At 41.2% G+C, this 12,714-nt stretch overlaps 1 long non-coding RNA gene across 1 annotated transcript; it reads left to right on the forward strand.

Annotated features, from left to right (window-relative positions):
• Window positions 1-1,369: 1,369 nt before the first annotated feature.
• LOC139628069 (uncharacterized) lies at window positions 1,370-5,537 on the forward strand. The gene is made up of 4 exons (XR_011692678.1): window positions 1,370-1,778; window positions 3,048-3,146; window positions 3,959-4,089; window positions 4,916-5,537. It is a non-coding gene; the product is annotated as an uncharacterized lncRNA (long non-coding RNA).
• Window positions 5,538-12,714: the final 7,177 nt, after the last annotated feature.

The following is a 12,714-nucleotide window of genomic DNA, read 5'->3' on the forward strand; positions in this document are numbered from 1 at the left end:
CACACAGCTGCTGCACGTGCCAAGCTTCCTTCTTTGCTCCACTTCCTTTGCTTTCAGCACATGTGTTTCCAAGGTTGACCACTAATCCTCCATTTATGTGCATTACTGGGTCTGTGGAACTCAGTGGAGTGACAGCTCTGGAAACTGTCAGCCGTGTCGTTGTGTCTTTGGCGATGTTATCCTCTATGGTTTGTTCAGCTTTCGGTCTCTTTGTCTGTTTGTTTGTTTTTGTTTGTTTGTTTCGCCTTAACTGTGGAAAGCCACATTCTGAGTAGGAGCATGAGGAGAAGGCTTCTGCAATCTCACTCGGCCAAACCGTAACCAGTAAGGCATAATTGTCGTTGGGGTTTCCACTTGTAAAACAATGGCTTTGGCCAGTGATGGAGGCAGCTTTTTCATACCAGCTGAGGAGAAGAGTGTTTTCTGTTCAGCGCTGAATTAAAGCTCCAAATTGGGACTGTCATTAGAGAATTCCACAAGGACTGCAAACGGTACAAAATGCTGACTCAAACCAAAGCAAGAGAAACCTCTGGAGCAAATAAATATTCTAGATAAAGCCATGTATCTTAGCAACAAACAAACAAACAAATTAAAAATATCACCGTCTGATTAAACAGAAGAGGGAAAGCTATTGATTATCACTTGGCTTGCTGAAGTTTTTTAAATTGTGTTTACCACTTAACGGAACAGACATTGGCGCAAGGAGGGAAAACTTGAGATTAAGTTGATGTCTTCTGCAGCTCAGTCCTCATCTAGCAAGCAGTGTTTAAGTGATCTTATTGACTTTTGCAGATGCAGTCAATCTAAGTTAACTTTTTTTGTAGCCAGAATTGATTTGGAAAAAATCACCAGGGGTCCCTTTAATGCTCTAAGCCCCATTAATTTCCTCTGGGAAATCCATCTTTGTCCTTTTGCATCAAGTGAAATGGGGATTTATTTGTACTTCGCTATCCCCTTAATGAAACCCAATCCAAAGAATGTTATCAAATGTGTATGATGCATGCAGTAATACTGAATTAAGAATATTGTAGCAAGGTTTATGTATCAATTCTGTTAGTCTGTATCCAAGAATTAAGAGTGGGTGGAGCGGTAATGCTTATTATCCATCATTCCATAGCAAGTTCCCTTTCTATGTTCTGATGTGGTCTCCGGTCCAAATGGCAGATATTTAATTGTTACTGGCAGGATGTATGATACCCCAGCACCCGAGTATGATACACCTCACTAGTGAATGTAAAGACATTCACTAGTGACGCTGCCTAAAGACATCAATATCCCCTGAAGGGGATAATGATGTCTTTAGGCAGCTCTTGTCTAACCTGCCTGATATGTCTTTGTGCTTCCTTGGAGGTGACTTAAATTGCTAGCTTAGCTGTATCACTCTTCCATGGAGGTAGCAAGACAATTAACAGAGCTATTTGTATTTTTTTTTGTGTTTTTGCTGCTGGAACATAGCCAGTGTTAGCATTAACAGCTGTTTACTTAGCATAGCAGTCTTCCAAAGGCCTTCAGCCATCATTGCATTTACAAGAGGCTATTATACACTTAAACAAGGCTGCTTCTTCAGGACAACCTGGACGTTACGATGATTCGCTATCGAAAAGTGATTAGATGACGCAGCCAGGCCAGAGCTCACTGGTTAGCATGCAGACTTCAGTAGGGGAAAAGAAATAATAGAAAAAGAAGTAAAACAAGAGGGTTGCTTTTCAACCCTGGAGAAAACTCACCAGTAAAAGAGTGAAGTTTTATGCTGAACTTGGAACGTTTCTTCTAGACTGGTAAGTAAATAGCTGTAAATGCTAACATTGGCTATGTAGCAATTGCAAAACTTAGAAATAGCTCCCTTAAAGCCTTCATGAATGAGTCTAGGGGTTCTGTCAAACATATGTTTACTTTTGGATGAAAACTATGTAGAATTGATTTCCATCCAAATTGGTATTTTTATAAGACCCCTGACATCTCTGCATCTGTATTGAGACATTGAAGGTTTATATTGGAGGGCAGATAATCGGTTATGTAAGTCAACAGAAAAAGGGAAAAAATTATTGAACTAACAAAGGGTACAGCTGTATAGTCCATATGCCACTTCACCAACCCCAGATGTGTTTGGAGAACACCTCTGTCTACAATCAGAATTCAACACGTTGACAACAGACCATGCTGCTGAACTAATCCTTAACGCCAGAAGTAATTAATATGAACAGGGTGACAAAGCTGGCAGAGTACTGTCCCACCAATTACGTCAGACCAGTTCTTTTCACCAAAATCCCCAAATTTGAACATCTTAACATATTACATCGATCCCAAAAGATTACTATGTTTTGTTATACCCTTTTGAAACCAACTCCGACACACAGGACTTTTTCATTTTACCAGACGTCCCTCTGGTTCACCCTGATATAGTTGAGGAGTTGGAGAATCCGATAACTATAACTGAACTATCTGTTGCTTTTACATTTGTGCAAGGATGCAAATGTCTAGGGCCAGATGGCTACTGAATAGAGTTTTACAGGAAATTTCAACACAAATTAGCACCCATTTGATAGATATGTTTGGTGAATCACTTAAATCTTGGTTAACCTCCAACACTCAATCGTGCTTCACTCGCTCTTATTTTAAAAAAAGAATATGGATCCACTGCTTCTCAATTTGTTTGTTAAATGTTGATTTTAAATTTCTGTATAAAATGCCCGCCCTAAGTTTGGAAACAGTGCTACGAACCATTATCTCTTCTGACCAAACTGGGTTCATTAAAAATAGGGACTCTTTTTTAACTTAAGACTTTTTAATATTATACACTTCCCCCTTCACACTACCGAGTCAGAAGCTGTGATATCCTTAAGCTACTTTTCCACTGGACAAAAAACCCACTAAGACCAGCTTACATTGGGCTTTTATCGGCAGTGGGAAAGGGTAGAATCAGCATTCACTCCTGGGTCAAATGACTACAGTTTATGCGGGTATTTATTTGCTGCGGCTCGGATCAGCATTGATGTAAAGACAACACCTGGGCAAACATGCTAATTTTAACCCTTTTCCTTGCACAGGCACTGTAAACTGGCCTTCACCTGCCCAGCACAGTGCTACACCAGAAACACTGCAGCTACAATGCGCTCAGGGGTCAAACATTGAGCTGCAACCCTGAAGTAAGTTTAAAAAAACACAAATACAGATTGAAGGGCCTCACATGGTGGCTCCGACACTCACAGAAGCACTGTTTTAGCAGTTTGCACAGCAGCTAGCTGCTCGCTGCTTTCTCCACTGCTTCCATGTGTGTGCTCTGTAACTGCATGTGATGAAATCGCTCCTTGCAGTTGTGTGTGTCCTCAGTCTGAACAGACAGGCAAACCAACTGGCAGTGGAAACGGGTCAGTCGCCTTTTATTAGCAGGTTTACCCGCATTGAAAAAATCTGCTCATACCTGCTAATTTGGGTGTAAAAAAGGATATTAGATACAGAACAGTCCTTTGATTACAGGGAGTGGAGGTATCTTTTTTACACCTTTGACAAGTTTGGCCTTGGTAAGAACTTTGTCTCATGAGTGAAGGTACTTCCCTCCAGGCTGAATGAGGACACGTAACACCCAATCTGTATATATGCTCAGGTTCACTCCCTAGTTTTCCTTCATGAACTACTATGGAAGAGGAGATCTCTTAGCAACTTTTGGACTTGTGGACCACACACCTGACAAAAGTTAGGCTCTCAATGTGGACCCAACTCGTGACAGGTGTTGCTAAGGATCAGTGAATCATGCACACATGCTCTGATCTTGTCCTGCATTACTATCATACCAGGAGAAACATTTTAGATCATTGTCGAAGGTTACTGGAAAATTGATTGAACCTAATGCTATGACTGCAGTGGTCAGTGTAACTCCCAGGCCTTTGTTACCCTACTAGCCAGATGCTTGGTACTGCTTACGTGGAAATCTCCTACACCTTCTTCCCATAACCTATAGATAAGAGAACTCCTTAAAGTGGAAAGAAACAGGTGCATAATGAAGGGCTCCATGAGAAAGTTTTGCAAGATGTGGAACCCCTCTTTCGAGTAAGACCTGGACTTCCCAGATATCCTTCAATGACTGATCAGGTATTTTAGCAACATTAAAATAGTGACTGCAGACAACATATATATATAATATTTTTATTTTATTATTAATTAATCTTATGTCCTTAGTCTTAGTCTTGGGTCATGTTTTTGGTTTGTAATATCTGTCCTGTCTTGGTTTTGTAATGTTTCTATCTCAGTTACTACTTGCACCTTTGTCACTACTGTATTGACCATATGTCATTGTATTGTCACTTTGTTCAATTTGGAAACTATCAGTAAACAGAAGAAAAAGAGAAAAAAAACACATTCATTGTTTATGTAAAAAATGGCAGTAGTGTTTATGGTGCTGTGTAACAGAGAAATACTGTAATTATACTGATAATTTACTAATCATCCCTTGTAAAATGTGGAAACCATGACAGAGCTCACTCAATCTGTGCCTAGTATTTTGTATCAGATGCAGATGTATGCTTTGAATAAACTATAATTCAGTGAAAAAAAGTGCTTGCTCGCATTACTGATATTCACTGTACCATTACCGAGACGCAAGCAAGGCCACGCTCTTATTTTATGATGCAGATGTTTATCAGAAATGAGTCATCGTTTCTTGGCACTAAAAAGCAGCACTGTGATGTACCAGCATTATTGTCTGACTGCCAGATGCAGCGGTCTCAATTTAATGTTTTCATGACAATTGTTAAATCTCCGCAAAGCCACAGCGTTAGCATATCCCCAAGGTCAGATGTGCACCACCGCTCCAGAGTTTTCCATACAGAGTCACATTCAAGATGTTGCAGTTTTACTCTGAAATGAGATATCGAATATTTGAATGAAATGATGCCTAACCTTGATCTTCTGTCCATAGCTCTGACAATAGGATGGATGGAAAACACTGAATTCAAAGAAGACATCAAAACACTACAGTATGATACTAGGTAAAAAAAAAAACCAACAACAACAAAAGGAACCACAAGTTCTGTAATATAGCGCTGTTTGTTGTGTTGTGTTGCCTTTTATTTTTTATCTTTTTATGTATTCATTTTACATAAGATGACATGATAGACTGACATGTAATGGAGTACATGTTGTCTATAGCCTGGTGTTGATTTATTTCTCAAATATATAATATTCCCCTTCTATGAACTTGCTTCAAATGTATTAGATCCCAGGTTAAGAGTGTGTATTTCTCGCTGATTTACAACTTATCACTCCAAGACTTCAAAGGGTATATCTTCAACAGTTTTGAAAAATAACTGAAAAACAGCATGATCACTTTTCAAGGCCATTACTGGCAAATCATACCAGCCCTGCTGATTCAAATGGTGTACTATAAATCTGCTGGGCGTAGGTTTTCCAGATAGCATATCAATTCAAATACCAGCCAGGTTGGCTGGCAGGCAGTATTCATAAAATTGTTTAGGGAGAAGTTCTGATACATCAATTTTAGCAAGTTTGACACTGCTTGTAAATAGTGGACATGAAGGAAAATGGGCGCAAGACATGTTTCTGTAGTATCTTAATTAAACATTCGTGAACCAAACTTAAAGAAAAATTATTAAACGTCTTTCATTCAGTAAGTTTAAAGTCACACAATCCAGTATTTTGGGATTTTAGGACCTAAAAGCGTGAAAATTTGGAGCCAGTGTTGATGAGGGATGCTGTCATGGTTCTCAGCAAAGGCACAACTCAGGGAGCAGATGTAAACAAGTTTTTTTTTAGAACAAATCAAAGATACAAGAATCCAAACAGGCAAACAAAGTACCATCCAACAAAACATAGTCAAGGTCCAGAACTCAATTAGAACCAAAACAAGCAGGTAAAGAACAGAGCACTGGAAAGCTAAGGCACATGACACAGAGACAACATGGCAGAGCGCAAGTGGAAATGGACCAGTATGTACAGTAGGGTTCTGATGGGAAAATGGGGAACAGGTGAGCTGGTGAGTGGGGAGGAGGAGCAGGTCAAGTGACTCTACTGGTGGGACAGAAAGTCAGAAATGAGCAGACAGAAAGTCAAAACCATGACATATTTTATATAACAATGTTTATATATATTTCAAAATTCAAACCACAAACAATTTTTGGATGGCCTGACAGCATGTTGCCATGGAAAGGTTAGAAAGTAAAACACTTATACAATTGTTTTCCAATGAAAACCACAGCGAATGTTGCAAGGTACGAGGAGCTGCAAACTAAACAGTGACCGTGCTGTTGGGAATACTAGCTAATATGAATGTTTATTGTGTCTGTTTTGTCAAAGGACATACTGCCTGTGTTCCTAGAGGAGATGTGGGTTGTCAGCTAAGCTGTGAAGGGGGTGGGATGGGATGTACCAATAAGAACCAGAAGGCTTAGGGGTCATTTGGGGAGTAGTGACAACATGCCACTCACCAAATCATCTCTAGTCTCTCTAATGTAAAAATTAACCATCCCCTTTATGCCGACCACAGCGGATTTGAGAGTGGCTGGGCTACACGGTTGTGCAATGCTTTCTTCATAATTCAATAAGGATCAGTTTCACTACAGAGAGTGCTGGCGTCAGGGAAGGGAAATCTTTAGAGCAACACAACACAGAATGAAGTGCAAATGCTGAAGCTCGCCGAAAGGTTTCGATTTTGGTTGTCATGCGCTCCGTGTTAGACTGGGGTTGAGAGCATTTGGTCCGTCGCCTAATGTGTTCATGTTGGCACTCGCCTTCCCACCAGAATGGATGCCAGATGTCTTTTTTTTTTTCGGAGCGGAGGACCTGAAGCACGGTGACTCTGAGGGCCCTCGTGCTGCTCCAAAAACCACCAGCAATGTACACGCAAACTGGCACCATTTAATGAGTCACACAATTGCTTCAAAGTGAAATTACATCCATTTAAACCTGTCTTACACATCACCCAAAGAGGCACAGAAAAAAGTGTCTACCTTCAATTTATAGCCGAATGAAAACCGCAAAGACAAAAGTGGGACATGTGCAAGTTATTATGGATACACTCCATTCTCAGTGATGAGAGCAGCATGTATAAAATGGAGGGGGGGGGGGGCATAATCTCTGCCCGGCATATTTGTATGATACCAGACTTTGAAATGGAGAAATCAAAGGAAAGCTTTTTAGAACAAAATGTGAACTTTCTTGCTGTCTCTTTATGACCGGGCATGGTATGTAATCATCATTTCAGCTGTTGGTTCAGGCCATCAAAGGATCTGTGTGCGATTATTATATCACAGGTGATCACAGGAAAGGCAGGAGACATGCTCTGTGAACAAAAGCAGCCTAGGAAAAAGTACAGTCTGAGCTGCTGACAGAGTACAAAGAGGGCAGATTGTTTTGGCATGTAAAGCCTATGCTCGCATATATGTGAATATAGGGCTATAAAGCCTTAATACAACACTTGGGAGTTATGGAAAAAGTCGGTGCGTGGCCTATAGTTAGAGGCAGAGGGCCACCATGTCCTAACAGCTGTCCACAGCTGTGTGGGTGGCTGAAACAGTGGCGACAGCACCCACACTGACATTGGATTTATCCGACGTGCTTGTCAGAGCCAGAGCACAGAAATATACAGCTATGGTGCTGTCAATAGCCGACATGCTTGGGCGTGTGTGCGGTGACGGACCTTGTAACCAGTGTCAAAGACATTTCCCAGAGGCAGACAACACACTACGAGAATTTCTATTATTATCAACAGCAGAGCTAACATGTGAGAACACCAGCTGGTACATGGGACCCAATAAAAGGATTTATTAAACACTGAAATGTACCAAAAATAAAACAAAAAGACCAAAAGGTGACAGAATTGGAAGAGTTCCATCTGTAGCCGCAATTTCGTTGCCCTCCCTGACAAAGTATAGCAACGTTGACACAAACAACTCTTTTAAGCTCCCAAAAAGGCAGTTTTGGCCCAATCTGACTCTGACTAAAAATAGTATAATAAATGTGAAGCTTTGCTTTTGATACGACTTCTCATTTCCTAAGTCTTGGGTTCTCATGTCAGGCATCTGAGCAAATCAGTTAACTCTAAGACTTGAGCTGATCCCTAATGCCTTCCATCCGTCCGGTCAGCAGTGCAGCCTCCATCTTCCTGGAGAAGAGGAGAAAGAGCTGAAGGAAGTAACACCTGGTACCCTGGAGCCTTGTTGAGGCCCCTGGACGCGTTGGCACTCTGAGGGCCCAGGCTCAGCTGCAGTATGAAGGATGTTGAAGAGTGTTACCAGAACAACCAGCTGAGCCGATGATCTGAGGCAAGAGGCACTTAGCAATGACATTTAAACATCTAGGTGAGCGGTGGGTCAACAGGGGGAAATGGGTGTGAGTCTGTGCATGTGTGCACGTGTGTGTGAGTGACTGAAAGAATGTGTTTTGATTGTGTGTCAGGACTAGAAGGGTGAAATCAGGTTACCTGTCACTAATAAATCTTTGTGTCCCTAGCATATGTTTTACAGACAGCCCATCTTTCTCTGGCTGTTGCTGTAAAACTAAAGTCCAAGAAGAAAAGTCCAGCCAACACGTTCTTTGAAACACGCACATATGACATGCAAGTTGAAATATTTGATCATGAAGTTGGTACCACCACACACACACACACACACACACACACACACACAAACACACATGCAAACACACCCTAGCACACTCTGGACTTGGCGCATCAACTTCACAGGACATGTTCCTCTCCCACTGCGTTTAAAGTGGAACCACACAGCGTTGCGGCCCCCGTCTGCACATCTGGAGGCGCTGCTGCAGAAGGCCGCAGTCCCCTCCTCCACAGTTCTCATCATCCTCATACCCCACTATAAATCCCATCTCACTGTGTCCGTAATTATTCCACACATGCTTTATGCAACAAAGCAGTAGCCAAGCCAAATGACAAACAGACCAGAGCTATAAATTAAGACTTATTTCTTACTTTAATGGCTTGCACTCTCATAATGTTTGCCACTAATCCTGTGCTGCAAAAAGTCACAACAGTGCACTTTTCTTCCCTGTGCATCACTTTTATTAACACAAAGCAACAAAGCAAATATGGTGTGTGTCGAAAGAAAACCCAAAAAACTTTAGGTTCCCCTTTGTAAATCTTATTCTGTGAGGCGAGTAAATGAAAGGCACAGTTACCGATGCAATACTGTTATAATTAGTGTTGTGAATCTTCATACACAAATAGCCAAAATCAGTCATCTCACTTAAGACTCCCATTTAGAAAACCAGGCAACAGAAAAACATTTCTTTGGGTAAGTGGCACCATAAATCCATATCAAGTGTCAAGCAATTTCTCAATGATGTTCAATTACAGAGCTTCACATAAATCCTCCTAATCTCCCTGTTATACCAGCTGTGCTCGTGTCATGACGTATAGACACTGCTGTAAAAGAGAAGGTCCACTGTCAACGAAGCGTCTTCTGATTGGCTACAGGTGGTTGGAAAAGTTTGGATACTTGACAAATTTGCCAATTTGGAAATTACTTTCACACTATTTCTTTTCCTTTTATGAAAGTTTGGACACTTAGTGAGTCAGTTCTTGATAATCCCACTTTGGCAGATATTGCAGCTAAGAGTCTTTCTAGTTTTGATTTGAGAATTTTCATCCTCTGTTCCTCTAGATCAGATCTAAGATATTTATAGGCTGCTTTGCAGACATATTATGTTTAAGACCTAGCCATGGACTTTCAGTGATGTTCAGGTGAGGGGATGTGAGGGCCGTTTCTTGAAGTAGTTCACTGTTGATATTGAGGTCTGCTTTGAATCACTGTCCTGTTGTAGACGCCTCTTTTCAGTTTCAAATTCTTGACTAGCTGTGGGACATTTGAATTTGCTGAGATTTCGAGGAATCCATTCTTCTCCCTATCTGCGTAGTGTTTCCTTTGCCACTGGCTACCACACAACCCCAAAGCCGAATATTTCCACCCTGATGCTGAACAGTTGGCAACGTGTTCTTTTCATCAAATATTGCTCCTTTTACCCCAAGGGCTCAATTTAAAGTTATTTACAACATTGTTCCCAAAATAACTCGCTGATCCAGATGTTGCTCTGTAGACTTTAGATGTTGACTTTTGTGATGAGGTCGCAGGTAACATCTGATGATGCTTCCATGTAGACCTTGTTTGTGCTGCACAGTAAAATAGTGCACTGCCACTCTTGTGTCAGCTGAACCTTCCTGCAGCTCCTTTGCAGTAGTATGGGGGTTTTACTTTGCCTTCCTGCCCAGTGGACTTGAAGTTTTATTTTAAAATTTTCTTGGTCTTCCAGATCTTGTCTTGACTCCCGCAGCAATTTCCATTTCTTGATGACACTTTGGACAGTGGAAATTTCAAGCTGGAAGTGCTCTGATATCTTTGAATCAGAATTATTATCAGCTAATTATCAGCTCTGGAATCATCATCATTCACAATCCTAGTGACAATTATTCACCTGCCTTACATGTCCTAACAGGTAAAGGAATGTCTAACAACATTATGTTCTGAGACTTTACAATTAGAAGAACATCCAAACTTTTGAACATGCCACAGTTTAATTTTTGTTCCCCCTATTTTTTAAGCTTGTGAAATAAAAAATAACAATGCATTAACATTTGAAGAATTGCTCATATTTAATATTGTATTATTAATATTTCATATTTTCTATATTCAATTGCTGCAAGGGGTGTATTTATTTCTTTTCACTTCAAACTAAATATATAATTTACCTAGGAGTGTGTATGACCCTGATCTCTCTTTGAAGAAACAATCTGTCAGACCACTTGACAATCAGACCTGCTTCACCTCTTTATTACAAGAACCTGACATCTGAGACAGAAGGAGGAGCGGGACATGGAGGAGAGCAGAAGAGCTCTTCCCCTGCCCGAGGCTTGTCACTCAGCCGTACCCAGCACTCACTTAATCAAGCAGGCATGTGGCATGGTGTGGCAGCTGCCTGGGTGCATAAGTACATGTCTTGTGGTTTATGCTGGTTTAAGACAGGACGGATGTGGCACTAGTGGCAGCCTGTCTCAACTTGTTCCTGGTATGTTCGTTTTGACAGTCAGCTAAGACCCCATGGGCAGGCCCTCCTCACCCCGGCTGATCCAAAAACATAATACATTTGGTTTTCTGAGACAGAAATAGAAGCCACATTATCCTTCAAATATGGAAAGCTGTTGCCCAGAGAAACAAAAAAAAGTCATTTAATTTTTTTTCCGGATTTTTCTTCTGGCTTTTTAAAATAGAATGGAGATACTCACACACGGGCAGTTCAGCCTCGCACACCATATGTATGAGCATTAATCAAATGTTGCTGGGCCTTGCCTCAGTACCCAATTCACAATATAGCTAATGTTCCTCCAGGCAGCACATCTGTAGAGGATGTCAATAAAGGACTTTGAAATGTACACCAATACCAACATTCGGCAGACAAGAAAAGGGGGCTTTGAAACAGCTCCCATTGGAGGTGATCGCTGAAAGGAAGACCAGCGGGGTATTGAAAAGATGTCCGCTTCCCCAACTTTTTCTGTATGTAAATCCACGTTCCCCACGGGTTCCGTTTCTCAGCGAGGTATCTATATATGGAGCCACTTTATTACGGACAAATCCTCTTTAATGTTCTTGTCGGAGGAAGAACAGCTGGAGCAGAGATAAAAATGAGGAAGCAATCTGCACCAGCTGTTGAAGTATTAATACAAAAATTAACTACTGTGTGTTGGTTAATTGCTTTCTGCTTAATGTGCTTTCAAAAGCCTTGATTCCTCTTTTCTGTTACACAATCGCAACTGCGGCGGGATATCAAGAGGCCTGTGAAATTAAAGATTCCATTTAAAGGAGAAGCCCTCCTTCCCCCCATTCTTCTCACGGCTCAGCGGTCATAATGGACTCATGTGTTGAATCACCAGAATGGTCACATTAGACACCTGCTACTGTGGTCTTGGTAGACGCAGATAGGGAACTCTTTTAGGCTGCAGCAAACACAAGTGCCGCTCATCTGTCAAGAGCTCATGCAAACATTTCCATAAGTGAGACTTTAAGTTTATCACGCTGCGCTCTGTCCCATTCCAGCAATCACACGCCTACACAGCCGGCTGAGTGACGACGAGCGATTCCAAACAGCACAGCTGGTGTATTTGCTTTAACTGCCATGCGTTTTATTTGCATTATTATCTGTTGCCACCTCACTCCTCAGATCCACACTGACTGAGGCCACATGGAAGCAGTTAAGAACTACGTGTCCCTTTACAGAAAACAAAGAGATTTTTTTTTCCCCCTCTTAAGGACTCACAGCTCTCCTCCTCTGGGGCCCATACATGCACGGGTCGTCTCTCCAGCACATTTAATTCCATGCTGTAAAAACATTAATCAGAGCCAGATGAAGTGGGAAGAATTCTAAGACATTATGTTTTTATGGATAATTTGAGGTTATTTATGCAGGATAAATAAGAAAATAACGAGCCCCAGACAGCAGTACAGGGGACACTGGTTGCTGTTTGGACATTATTCCACTCCAGAGCACTAATCTTTTTAAATCCTATAAACCCTAGATAGATAGATAGATAGATAGATCCATACATAGATACATATATAGATGGAAAAATACATGTAAGCTTCGAACCAAAATTGTTTCCATTGTTGTCCATTAGATGGCTTACTTGTACTACAAACTCCCAGGATATTGGTGAGGTTGGGGGCTCATAGTTCATGATCAGGCCACGGTCGACAT

This window comes from Trachinotus anak, unplaced genomic scaffold (genome assembly GCF_046630095.1).
Source record: "Trachinotus anak isolate AG129_WGS33_773 ecotype Australia unplaced genomic scaffold, CSIRO_AGI_Tana_v1 ptg000011l, whole genome shotgun sequence".
NCBI classification, from domain to species: Eukaryota; Metazoa; Chordata; class Actinopteri; order Carangiformes; family Carangidae; genus Trachinotus; species Trachinotus anak.